Source organism: Nomascus leucogenys, chromosome 16 (assembly GCF_006542625.1).
Source record: "Nomascus leucogenys isolate Asia chromosome 16, Asia_NLE_v1, whole genome shotgun sequence".
NCBI lineage: Eukaryota > Metazoa > Chordata > Mammalia > Primates > Hylobatidae > Nomascus > Nomascus leucogenys.
The window spans coordinates 87691925-87704358 of record NC_044396.1 but is presented as its reverse complement, the minus strand read 5'-3'; the positions used below and the strand labels follow the sequence as shown (position 1 = coordinate 87704358).

Below are 12434 nucleotides of genomic sequence, written 5' to 3'. Positions count from 1 at the left end.
AGATACTCCCCAGGGAGTCAGTCTGCTGAAACTCAGACCACCACAGGAATTCCAGACCCAAGGGCTCCTTCCTCAGGAAAGCACAGGCATTGATGCTCCATCAAGCTCAGGTGGGACTCCACAGGCAATTACTTGTCCCAGGTTCTCTTCCAGGAGGTTTTCTAGCCTTGGTACCAGACATTTCTTACTCCCTCCCCGCCCCCAATCATATCCCTGTAAATGCTAGTGGCTTGTCTTTCATCTCTTCACTCCCACCATAAACCATCTCCTAAGAGGGTCCAGCAGCAGAATGTTTCCCCTCCAGAGATGTTTCTGCCGATTGTCTCGGCTTTTTCCATAATCTTCCAGAAGTTACTATATGGGTGGAGTCTGCTGCCATGAAACAGTCAGAAGCCTGACAGGGGTTACTGAGTTTACTGGGGTTAGAGCATTTGCTCTCCTATCAGGTGAAGTATTCAAGCTCAGACATAGAACATGGGTTCTAACAGTCCTACAGTATTCTAGATGTCCCAATCAATAACTTCAGTATTTCTTTGCACCTCAATCCAATAACTCTCCATCTCACATTCTAGGTATTTCACTGGCTGCTATAGGATCAACTACAATTGTATGTGAAAGCATTTTATGAACAAAGTCCATTATTGTTATGGAGACCGAGCATGCAATAATGATTAAGAGCCCACAGTTTGGATTAAAGGCTCGCTGAGTTTTGAATCCTCTTCTTCCACTTAGAAGCAGAGTAAGCTTGGGCAGGCAGTTATCTTTTAAGTTCCAGTTTCCAGAAGTGTGTCAGACATAAAAGTGCTCAATAAAGACACTGACAGAATGAATGAATGAATGAATGAAGGAAGGAATCTGGCTTATACTTTCTGCTCAATAAGTGTCTGCTGCAGCTGTCTTACAGCCAGGCTGATAATGAATGAGTGATAATTAAATGAGTTCACCTACACAAAACACTAGTCACTGGCCTGCCATTTAGTTGGTACAAAATAAATGGTGACTATTATCCTTAACCCTATTGTAATTAGGTTTGCAAAACCTCAGATATAATAATCACTTTGTCAAATAAAAGGATTTCAAATGCTAACACAGGTTTGCCAGAGAATTGGAGACACAAACTTTTGTCTTTTACAGCTGGTCCCTTCCCTTTTCTACTGTGAAATACTTCTAAACTTTATCTCCACGACAAAGTGCAGGAACTTACTGGTACTTGGCTGAATCAAAAGGAAGAAATCGACCTTCAGAGGTCATGTGGCCCATCTACTGGCCTTCAGGCTAAACTGTCTTAATCATCTGAGAGAAATGATTATCTCTCCACTTTCAAAGACTTCTAGGGATGAAACCTGAATAACCTGTCACAGTAATACCCTCGAACAGGTCTGCCAGAAAGTTCTTGCTTTGTGTTTAACCTTAGTCTCTCATGAGACACTCAGAATCCTTTTTCTCTTATTTTATTCTCCACAAAGCTTGAGTACCACCTTCTGTGTAAGAAGACTCAGGAAGACAGATTACTCAGAGGAAGCAATAAGGAAGCATGCGCCCTGGAAGTTTCTGGCAAGACTGATTTAGAGACGGCCCTACTGCAACTACTACTATCTGATGCTAGATGATGGGCATGTGGAGACAATGAGTTCACAGTCACATGAGACACAAAGACATGCAAATAAAATTTAATATCACACTAATAATAGATATCACTTATCAAATACCTATTATAAGCCATGTATTCTACACAATTTATCTTTCATCTTTAAAATAAAGTTGCAATAAAGCTGTTATGTCTATTTCATAAATTTAGGTTTAAAAACAACACTTTTCTGCCATTTAAGAAAACAAGCTCTCACCACTTCTACTATGTTTTGTGAAATAATCTTAGTATGAAATTAGGAGGTTCAGAGACCATCTTTTTCATTCGACATCTATTCAGCAGATATTTACAGAGCACCCACTATATGCTGGGCCTTGGAATGCAGCAGCAAACAAGATTTGGTCTTTGTGATAAATCATGTTGAGTCTAGTGTACAAGTGAGACAAGTGTCAACCAGGGAATGGAACACGATGATACCGAGAAACCCAGAGTTCTGTAAGAACTCAGAGGTGGGATACCTGAACCAGTTTTGGGGGACATGAGAAGATTCCTGAAAAAAGAAATGCTACAATTGACAACTAACAGAAAAGCCAGACAAAGACGAAGAAAAAAATCATTCTAAGCAGAACAACAGCATTCATTCTGGCTTAGTAATAAGAAAGCAGCTAATCAGAGGCATAAAGTTTAGACATTGTCTAAGTCACATGGCTAGAATGCATGGAATCAGGATAGAAGTCTAGTTACTCCGAATGCCAAGTGTAGATTTTTTCAACACCACCTGCTTTTCACTACCATCTGATTTAACTGTCAATCACTACATTCTCAGAATAATAAGAGATATGTTTGGGTACTCTAAAAAAAAGCCATGTAATTCAGAATCAAAAGGAGATGGCTAGAGGTAAGATAACTGATAATCAACATCTAAGAGAAAAAGCCAGAGAAACTTCTGGGGTGCTGGAAACGTTCTCCTCATGGTTATGTGGGTGTATACATATGTTAACTTTCACTGAACTATTTTTTTCAGTTAAATAAAAATTTATGCTCTTTGCTGTATGTACATTATATCTCAGTAAAAGGAAAAAATCTAAAAGAAAAATTCCTAATTTGTATGTTAAAAGGTAATAACCAATAGGCATTTGTTGATGCCTGTTTAACATGCATCTTCACCTTCTTTCTTACCAACAGATCCCTTATAAGGCTGGGGATTGGGTGCTAGTGATAATGTATCAATCCTTTTGCAGATGAAGTAGCCAACGAGACAGAAGCAAAATTTATGGAGTGAAGCTTCCAGGAAATTTCCTAACAGAAGGCCAACTCACCTAGAAGGCATGGCTTTCCACTCTTCCCACTTCTTCCTGCCTGAACCTCAGCTTGGCAGCTGGAAGTATAGTAGCCACTGTGAATGAGAAAAGCCTTGGGATAGAAGCCAGGGTGAAGGAGTGCGGAAGAGAAGGGCAGAAGCAGCCTGGATTCTTAGTAACTATAGAAAGCTGTCACATGAGCTTGGAGCTGATTACATCCTTGCATGAGAGAAAAATAAAACATCTAATTTGATTGAATTTATGATTAATTCAGAGTTTAACCCATCCCTAAAAGACAGGGCAATGCATTCGGAAATAATGTTGAGTATCCCTGTATTTTTCTGATATAGAGATAGCTAACCTTATTTTCTTATTTTAACAGAAAACGGCAATGTCCTGCTACTCCTTCCTACTACAAAGTTGCTTGAAAGGTTGCAGATGGTTCTACATAATTGAAAAAAAATTATAAATTTTTATTAGATTCCAAGAAAAAGGAGACAAGGAGAATAATGCTTTCCTTATGAGGACTGCCTCAGTTCCCACTGTGCCTCTTTACTCCTCCAACACACCCAAGTCCACCGTGCCAGGAAGCCTCAGCAATGGCCGGGCGTGCAACTCACAGAGGACATGCTGATGTCCACGTGCGAGGTCTGTGCAATGACATATTTACTTTTATAGGTTCAGGTTTTCATTTTTAAGCAGGTTTCTCCATCTTACTGTAATCATTTTAGAAGTTGGCATAGAATAGTTAAAAACCAGGCTTTGAAGCCAAACAAATATCAGAAATTGGGCTTTAGGATTTATTCTCCGTCAGCTTAAAGTTAATTCAATTTCTCATCTGTAAAAGTTTAGAAAAAAACTTTCATAGGACTGTTGTAAAGTTTAAATGAAATGTGTTATACACATATATGAAGGACAGCTGTTAATGATATTAAAGCAGAAGTCCTTTTTAAATGAGTCCTTATTTTTGTTGTCATACAATCTATTCAGCAAACATTCATTCTTGCCTAAAAAGTAAGGAACTGGAGCTGGAGCTGAGTGCGGGCAGTGGACACGGTTCCGCCAAGAGCCAAAGATGGCAGTGAACATATACTCAACGTCAGTGACCAGTGATAACCTAAGTCGACATGACGTGCTGGCCTGGATCAATTAGTCTCTGCAGCTGAATGTGACAAAGATCGAACAGTTGTGCTCAGGGGCTGCCTAGTGTCAGTTTATAGACATGCTGTTCCCTGGCTCCATCGCCTTGAAGAAAGTGAAATTCTAAGCTAAGCCTAGAACACGGGTGCATCCAGAACTTCAAAATACTACAAGCAGGTTTTAAGAGGATGGGTGTTGACAAAATAATTCCTGTGGACAAATTAGTAAAAGGAAAGTTTCAGGAAAATTTTGAATTCATTCAGTGGTTCAAGAAGTTTTTTGATGCAAACTATGATGGAAAAGACTGACCCTGTGGCTGTCAGACAAGGTCAAGAAACTGCAGTGGCTCCCTCTCTCGTTGCTCCAGTTCTGAATAAACCCAAGAAACCTCTCAGTTCTAGCAGTGCAGCTCCCCAGAGGCCCATCTCAACACAGAGAACCGCTGCGGCTTCTAAGGCTGGCCCTGGCGTGGTGTGAAAGAACCCTGGTGTGCGCAATGGGGACGACGGGGCAGCTGAGTTAATGCAGCAGTCAATGTATTGAAACTTACTGTTGAAGACTTGGAGAGGGGGATTTCTCCTTCGGAAAGCTATGGACCATTGAACCGATTTGCCAGGAGAAAGAGGGGAAAAACGACCCTGTATTGCAGAGGACTGTAGACATTCTGTATGCCACAGATGAAGGCTTTGTGACATCTGATGAAGGAGGCCCACAGGAGGAGCAAGAAGAGTATTAACAGCCTGGACCAGCAGAGCAACATCTGAATTCTTCACTGCAAATCATGTGCTTAACTGTAAAATACTCCCTTTTATTATCCTTAGAGGACTCACTGGTTTCTTTTCATAAGCAAAAAGTGCCTCTTGTTAAAGTGCACTTTGCAGACGTTTCACTCCTTTTCCAATAAGTTTGAGTCAGGCGCTTTTACCTTGTAGCAGAGCAGTATTACCATCTAGCTGGTTCACCTGGGAAACAAAGAGGCTGACCGTGGGGCTCACCATGCGGATGCGGGTCACACTGAGTGCTGGAGATGGTGTTATGTAATATGCTGAGGTGGCGACCTCAGTGGAGAAATGTAAAGACTGAATTGAATTTTAAGCTAATGTGAAATCAGAGAATGCTGTAATAAATAAATGCCTTAAGAGTATTTAAAATATGCTTCCATATTTCCAAATATAAAATGTAACACGACAGGAGATACTGTGTTTGACATTGTGTTTGGGAAGGAAGGGCCACCAGACCTTGGAACCTTTGGAACCTGCTGTTACAGGTCTTACGGGGCTGCTTGAAGCCTCGCAGGCCTAGGCTTTGGTCTAAAAGGAATGTTTACAAAGTTGCCCTGTAAAACCATTTGGTGTCATTGGCCAATTGCATCCGTGCTAAAAAGCAAGCGGCATCGTTGCCTGTATAATAGAGGATGTGTTTCAGCCCTGAGATGTTCGAGTTGAAGAGCTTGGTTTTCATTAAGCATTTCTATTTTTCCAGTTATCCCCAAAATTTCTATCTATTAGGTTTTTGGGGAAGTGAGGTGTACCCAGATTTTTAATCTAACAACTACTTTTGGGGACTTGCCCACACCTCTGGGATTTGAATGGGGACTGACTGTATCCCATTTTACTGTCTTTCAGGTTTACATTTACCACGTTTCTCTTCTCTGCTCCCCTTGCTCACTGGGGACTCCTCTTTGGCTCCCTGAAGTTTGCTGCTTAGAGCTGGAAGTGAAGCAGGCAGGTGACTGTGCTGCAATTCTTTCTGGACCTCTGGCAAAGGGAGTGGTCAGTGAAAGCCATTGTTACCTTGGGATCTGCAAGGCTGGGGTATTTTTGGTATCTGCTGCCCACAGCTCTCCACTGTAATCTGAATACTTTGTCAGTGCACTAGTTTCTTTGAAGATAAAATGCATTAGTGTGTGGCTAAATGTTAATTTTCTTTTGCAGAAAATATAGTACCGTGTCTAAATTAATTATTAATATTTAAAATATTTCATTCCTTAACTCTCCCTCATTTGCAGGATTCTGCAAAATGTGTCTCACCCACTACAGAGATTGTTCAGCCCCTAATGTATTTGCATTGATTTGTTTCTGGTGGTAGCTTGTCCTAAAATGTGTGTAGAAAGCAAGAATTTTATGATAAAATTGTTGTGTAGTGCATGCTGTGTGGAACTCAGAGGAAAACCCAGATTCAGTGATTAACAATGCCAAAAAATACGAGTAACTAGCCATTGTTCAAATGACAGTGGTGCTATTTATCTTCTGTGGCCTTTTAGACTTTTGTTGCCCTAAAATTCCATTCTATTGGGAACCCATCTTCCACCTGGTCTTTCTTGACAGGCTTTTTTTCTACTTTAAACAGTTTCTAAATAAAATTCTATATTTCAAGAGTTAAGAAAAAAAAAAAGGTAAGGAACTTAGCTTTGGTGACACGACCCTAAAAAAATACCAACAACTAACAGTTTCCTTTTGTTTGCTTAGTACTCTGCAACTTCATAATTTTATTTAACTTTCAGGAAGGTGAACATTAATTTGCCTACTCACTTTATTAGTTAAGCGTAAGGTTTCATAAGGTTTACTGTGTGGCTCGCTCAAGGTCACACAATAAATGACAGTCAGGATTCAAATTCAGACATGTCTTTTGACTCAAGCTTCAGTATTTTTACTGTAGCTTGTTAATTTCAAACATCAATTAGTTTCTCAGAAACGCTAACAAGAAAACTAAGACTTCTTATGAAGAGACACAAGGGAACAGATCCTTATCACTTATTTTTTTCTGGCAAAGGATGACTTACAAAATACTATCAATTACAGATACTGTCACTAGACATCACGAGTAATTTTAATGACAATTCTTTGCATGAAGCATTGAAACTACATATTAGAATTTCATGGAACCTAACATTGAAAAACCAGGTTGAAATACTGGGGACATGTAATAAGGAGAACTGTTAGCACAGACTGAGGTTCCGGGGAAGGTCTGGAGAGTAGAAAAGGGGTCAGAGATTGGTTACCAAGTGGCAGGGAGGCCGGGAAGGCTGCCGCAAATGAAACATGTGCTTAGAAGTTCAAAAAATATACAACTTTGGGGAAAGACCAAGATCAAGGTTGGGTTCCTTAAGCCTATTTTTTTTGTATTTCTGTTTTTGATTCCCCAAGTCCAACTACACTGGGTGTCAAGGCATGGAATCTTTTGGTATTGGATTACTTGGCTCTTCCGATACCATTAGAAATGGTCCATCAACATGTTACGAGCCAGGCTACAGTATTTCTCTGGATCACTTGTTAATCTTGCATTTGTTTTTGCAGCCAATCCTTCCATCTGGTATATTAAGGTATCTTTTTGAGGAGATTTCTGATAAACATATTTGATATTTAGATTTCAAAGCCATATCTATTACTCTTTAGGAAAACACTGATTGTGATCTGCAATATTTACACATGTGAAATAATTATCCCTTTTGATTTTTTATGGGATTGTCAGCATCTTCCTTTGACACAATGTTAGGGCAGCAAATGGTTTTTAGTGTTTCTGGGGAATCTGGTGGCACACTAACTTACATCAATCTGCAGATGATGTAATCTGCAGATCAAATTATAGAGGCTCACTCTTCAAATATGCAGCATTAAAAGAATTTAAACTATGATACTTATAGTATTGTAATCAGATAAGAAATTTTGATAAGAATACCTACTTTGTTTTAATATTACTGATGTAAAGTAAAATTCTACCTCTCCACATTTATTCAATAAATATTTATTGAGCACTACGTATGTTCTAGCACTGTGGTAGGCACTGGGGGAGGTGACAGTGAATAGATTTAAAAAAGAAGACAGACACTGATCAAATAATCACTTCAATATAAAATTGCAGTTATGATGGAAAACTGCTGGGTATTATGAAAGCATGTAATTATACAGAAAAAATCATGTGGGCTGCAGTAGGGAGACATGATAGCTCAGGAGTGGAGTGGAGGTGGGGCAAGCAACAGCCAGGCTCCGGGTCCTCCACAAGCAAGGTGACATTCACTTGGACCAGTGTGGGGGTTACGGGTATGGGGAGCACCTTCATCAATAAAAACCAAAACAAAAAAAAAAATCTGTGGAACTCCCGAGCCTGGTATTAAGGTCCATCACAAAATGTTCCATATGGATCTTTCTATAAACACTTAGTGCACCTTCCTTCCTAGGCACCATAGGCTGCAGCCTCACTGAAAAACTGGTCACTACCAGTGCGCACCAAGTCAATCTCTTCATAGGACCACTGCAAGTTTTTTTTTGTGTGCTCTTCTGCACAAAAACCTGCTTCTGGTTTGCCTGGTAGAATGGCCATCTATTACTGACAACAGTTTAGAATATACCCACTAAACAACAATGCACTATCTTAGGTGCTTAAGAAGTGTTGATGAACAACAAAGGATGAAGATTCCTGCCCTCACAGAGCTTAAATTCGAATAGTGACAGTTTTAAGTATGTTGGGCACTTATATTCTAATAGAAAACGTCAAATTTCTCTTTGGAATAAGGTATTTTTGAACAATTTGGCCCATTGCAGGTCTCAATAGTTGTTTGCGGAATGAATGTATGGAAGACATTACAGAAAGGCCAACAATTTATTTTTAGGGGAAACAAGTATTTCCTTGGCAACTATCTGGTAGGCACTGTGCAAAGTGCTTTACACATACTATCTAATTTATATAGTACTTATTACTCAAGACGAGTAGTTCTCAATCTTTGGCTGCTTATCAGAATTATCTGTAGAGTTTAAAGAATTTATAGATAGCTGCACTACACCAAGACTCAGATTAAAAAATAACAGGTAACTTTCTTGGCACTCTTTTCTTTTCTTTTTTTTTTTTTTTTTTTCAAGGCTGCATAGGTGACTCTTCTATGTAGCCAGAGGTGAAGACTACATCAATTTTCACATTAGATTTACAATGGTACCAGATTTCTTACTGGGTTTCTAACAAAGAAATGTTTAAAACAGATGCAGACTTACACGTTATCAATTCAACTAAGAACACACATAGATCACCTTTCTGATCAGTACTGCATTAGGTGTTGGCGATATAAACATGAGTACGAAAGGGTCCCTGCTGCTGCGGGACTCTTTATGAAAAGGAGATGGATTCTCAACAGTCCAGCAGGTTCTGCTGGAGGACAGAGCGAGCACAGAGCATTGCGGAAACACAGAAGCCTTAGTACTTATAGGACATGGAAGAATGGGATGTGAGGTGAGGAGAATCACCAAGTGTTGGATGTTGTAACTACTGATCCAAGAAACTGGTAGCTCTGTTGCAAGCAATCTGGCAAAGACTAAAATACAAAGAAAGGCAAACTGTCCTGTTTGCACCATTTTAGAAAATTCTAAAAATCACAGTATCTTCAAAAGGTATATGTGAGATTAACTAAGGAGCCATGAAGATTTTGATGACAATGTACTTTCACAAGTTAGACTTTACATTTTAATAGGTTATTGAGTCAAGTATAAATGAGCCATAACTGTGAAACTCAGTATCAGGTTACATTACATGAGTGAGTGACCTGAGATGAGGCAGAGAAGGAATTGGGGCCAGGTCAGGAAGGGCCTTGCTACCAGGTGTGGTGGCTCACACCTGTAATACAAGCACTTTGGGAGGCTGAGGCAGACAGATCGCTTTAAACTCAAAAGTTCAAGACCAGCTTGGGCAACATGGCAAAACCCCATCACTAAAAAAAAATACGAAAATTAGCTGAGTATGAACATTAAAGAGTAATGTAACAGTGGTACCGTCTCGTGCCTGTGGTCCCAGCTACTCAGGAGGCTGAGGATGGAGAATCGCTTCAGCCTAGGAGGCAGAGGTTGCAGTGAGCGGAGATCACGCCACTGTATACCAGCCTGGGTGACAGATTGATACCCTATCTCAATTTAAAAAAAGAGGCCTTGCTAAAGTGATGACATCTAATAGAAGAAACAGTCTTGTATCAATTATTTAATCCACTCTGTTTAAAAATAACTTGCTAGCACTAGCAATATTGCTATATTTGGTGGGATTAGAAACTGCCAAGGCTGAATGCCACACACCTCCCTTAAGAAATCCCCTTCTTTTTCAAATTGCCACATATGCTTTACACCTCTTTGTAATCAGTTTCCCTGACCATAAACTTCAAAGAATCCAAGGGGCAATCATTATCCTGGAGAAGCACATGCAGGGTTCCACTGGAGCTGTACTAACATATGGTATGTGTATGTATCCTGTATTGTTTTTCCAAAATTCCAAAAATTGGAAAGTAAGACATATTTAGCTTCGACAGTTTTAGATAAAGAATTGTAGAACTTTAATGACAGCTATTGATAGCTTTACGATGTGTGACATGCTTTCCATATATGACATGCTTTCCATTTCGCTTAACTTTACAACCCTATGAGGTCAGTACTATTATTGTCATCCCCATTTTACTCTAGAGCACTGGTTAAATAACTTGCCCATGGTCACACTTTAATTTACTACATCTTTATGCAGCCTTAATTGAGACACTGTTTTAATTATATTACTTTGGCTAAGACAATATGCATAGGTTTTTTTTTTCCTCTATGTAAGATGTCTTATTGGGCTATATACCTATATGTATTTTTTATTTCCAATGTCTCTAAAATTTAGCAATGTCTAAGACTACATCCCATACTTTTTATAAATCATTTCAAAAAGGCTGCAATTGGATGAAATACTTCTATTTTATAAACTTATAACATAAATTGATTTTCACGTGGTACAGCAATCCTTACAAATGGTAGATGAAGGAAATACATGGAAGTTTTAATGATTATTTTCCTACTTTCTAATGTATATGTCTACTTTTTGGTCCTTTACAGAACACTGAACAAAAAAGCATCAGAGTAAGAAACAACCAACAAAAAACCAAAGCATTCATGCCTTTACACTTGCAGTGTGCTCCAAGTTAGGTTTGTGATACTCTGCACAGAAAATGAGCAGATACGAGGTGAGCTGGAAGCAATCTATCACCTGGTGATAATGAAGGTGCCAATGATCATCCCCCCATAGTCAGTACTACTTACAGAGCACCAGCAAAATGCCCAGCAGTGACAGATACATAAAATAAAACACAATCACAAATTCTGAGTGCCACGTGCCAGGCTCTATACTAAACTGTTTAAGTATATTCTCTATGTTTTGTAGGTGGGAAAATTGAGGGTTAGTGAAAGATCACATACACAGCTAAGTGGAAAGATCAGGTCTGCCTCACTCCTAATCATATAATATTTTCACTCTATCTTGTTTAGTATACTTTGGAATTGACTATCTTACTCTAATTTCTGGGAGATTAACCATGTCAAAACGCTGGGTACACATACTTTAAGATATCGATGAAAGAGAATACAAAAAATAAAACTACAAATCAGTTACTTACTAAAATTGGGGTAAAAATCTAACCATAATAATATATTTTGTAACTACTAAGAAAAACTGGGAGAGAAATATAGTTACCATTGATATAATGACTTATTAGTATGTAAACCATTTTTATATCAATTATTTAATGTAATTGTTACAATTCTGTGGACAACCTAAATTCAACACACCCCAAATGAACCTATTAGCTTTTTCCTAAATCTCATTGCCACTTAAATTAATTATATCACGATCTATCCAACAGGTTGAGAAACTGAATTTATCACCTATGCCCCTCTTTCCCAGACTTCTTCCAGAAATTGCTTACTCTTTTCAATTAAAGAGCTCTTAAATATATTCACACTCTCAGACCCTCACTGTTATATTGTAAGTTCAGGCACTTATTGTAAAAATATTGGGTCATAAGTCACAAATATTTTTAAGGCTCTCAATGCACACTCATAAATTACCTTCCAAAAGGAACATATCCTTTCATGATGACAAATACAAGGGAAAAATATGATCCCCACCATGTCTGATTATTATTTCAGTTTCTAAAGTTGTGAGTCTAACAATGAGGTATGAATCGATTCCGGGGAATTCAGGCACCGACATTCTCCATTACAAGTCAACCTGCAACAAGTAACTTACAGCGCTGTCCTCAAGTCTGTGCTTCTGATACACTTTAGGACTCTAAATAATCTAAATTAAATGAGCCTTTAACAACTTTTTATTGCACAAATAAGGTATCAAAATGGCATGCATAATTTTATTTAGATTATTTGTTGGGATTTTACTGACTGGAGACGTTCTCAGAAAAGACTATAATAATTTCTGGATATAATACTTAAACTCATAATAACAACAGTTACATAGAGAGGTAGTACAGCAGAGTGCTTAGACTGCCTGGGTTCACATGTCAGCTCTAGCACTCACTCTCCATGAGTTCAGGGAAGTTCCACCGTCTCTGTGCCACAACTTCCTCATCCATAAAATGGTATAATAATAGTAGCTACTGGCTGGGTGTG

The 12434-nt window shown here is 38.8% G+C and overlaps 1 protein-coding gene and 1 pseudogene across 5 annotated transcripts in view; one reads left to right on the top strand and one right to left on the bottom strand.

Moving 5' to 3' along the window:
* Window positions 1-12434, bottom strand: part of KHDRBS3 (KH RNA binding domain containing, signal transduction associated 3) — a 198097-nt gene that overhangs the window by 26453 nt on the left and 159210 nt on the right. The window lies entirely within an intron of this gene.
* LOC100585100 lies at window positions 3905-6408 on the top strand (annotated as a pseudogene).